Source organism: Hibiscus syriacus, unplaced genomic scaffold, assembly GCF_006381635.1.
Source record: "Hibiscus syriacus cultivar Baekdansim isolate YM2019G1 unplaced genomic scaffold, ASM638163v2 tig00002317_pilon, whole genome shotgun sequence".
Taxonomy (NCBI): Eukaryota; Viridiplantae; Streptophyta; class Magnoliopsida; order Malvales; family Malvaceae; genus Hibiscus; species Hibiscus syriacus.
Genome location: NW_024061925.1, coordinates 45329 through 47016, shown reverse-complemented (window position 1 = coordinate 47016; position 1688 = coordinate 45329). Strand labels below are relative to the sequence as shown.

At 39.0% G+C, this 1688-nt stretch overlaps 1 pseudogene; it reads right to left on the bottom strand.

Annotated features, from left to right (window-relative positions):
• Positions 1-438: 438 nt before the first annotated feature.
• LOC120144182 lies at positions 439-1265 on the bottom strand (annotated as a pseudogene).
• Positions 1266-1688: the final 423 nt, after the last annotated feature.

Sequence of the window (1688 nt, the reverse complement as noted above, 5' to 3'; positions counted from 1 at the left end):
GAAATCATTGAAAGAAACTGTCAATACAACTATTTATTTGAAAAAATAATCAAAAGTAAGTAATAATGATCGAAAAGTTACCTTGAAATTTAAATTTATCCTTTTCATTAAAAAGACAACTAGAAATTACCTTAGTCTGACTCACTTACTCGTCCCTAGTAGAGTCGCCAAGCTGTTGCGTCCATCTTTCGAGTGGGCCTGGAATTGGGCTTCAACTTAAATAATTGGATTCGCCACTAATCATTTTAAAAACATTTAGGTAGATCGAACACCATCTTATTTGATCTGCGTTTTACCATAAATATATCGGGTTCGGGAGTCGACTACAGTCAAGAAATGATTAACATCTTTGTACTATCCTTTCGGTACCAAATAATTTGTCGGTTGTCTTAATCGCGAAAAATAATAATTTAAATAATAATTTAAATACAATATGAATTATTTACCTTTAATAATCGTTTGAAATTTAATTGAATTCGGGATACGCCTGCGTATGACGAGTTCGTACGTAGTCTGATTTGTCAGAACAAGATAGCTGTGAAAGAGAAGCAGTAGTAATAGAAATAATATGGAAATTGACAAGGCGACCAATAATAGAATCATGATGGCACCCTTCCACCAAGCCCTTGAAATATTGGCCTTCAGGAACGTAATGTACAAGATGCCAGTCCAAAGGCACAATGCTGTCTCTACACAAATATACCACCAAAATTTGCAATGATTATCCCGGCCAACACATGTTCCAAGCCATACACAATGATGATCAAACTGAAGAACACATTTATCACAATCATGGCAATGTTTTGCTCGTGGAGGCTGCTCAACATTACAATAGGAGCAAGTGCAAGATCTAACAGATGTTCCAGGGGGATACGAGTCCATCACCAACTTTGTTCAAGACGAGGGATTACTCCCTTGAAAACTTCTACCCGATTGACTCCCTTCAACAGAGACATCAAGCTTCCATTTTTGCTCGAAGCAGGCTATCTTTGTTTGAGGCCACCTTTTCTCGTTTTCTCAATCAAACCATCATCGAAAAGAAAGAGAATGCCGACGAATATCAGATGCAGCATCACTAATGTCACTTTCAAACCCAACGATGATCTCCGAGCAGGATCGGAGAGACAAGGGAAGCAGTGGAAGCATCGGGAAAGAGCTCGATCGCGAAAAGAGCGGCATACACCTACAACCGTCGACATCAAACAAAGCCACCCAAGAACAACAAAAAGTTTAAAAGTTTAAATCAAATCACTAAACGACACTGGTTGTAGCATCAAAATGGTCTTGGTAAAGTTATAGTTTTGGCCTTTTTCTTTTAACTTCAAAGGGAAAAGGAAAGTTAGGAGCAGATTAGAAATGCGGATACAACCAAACTCAAAGCAGAGAGGAAAAGAAAGAGCGAGCCTTGCTACTTTGATTAGCGCTGTGGAGGAGGGGGACCAAAGGTGAGAACCCAGGATGTTCTCCCTCTTTTATTTTTCTTTTTCTTTTCTGTTCCCCTCTTTCACCGAATCCCTGCCTCATTTATAGTTGAATGTGGCTTTGTTTTATTGTGATTGGTAGTGGGTTTAGTGGAGTAGGTAGTTTTTTTCAGTGGTGGGTAGTGAAAATGATTGAAATATATGGGGTTGGAGTTGAATGGGTTGAGTGCTGGGTTTGGGTTGGATCCGGATCCAGATCTTATAACT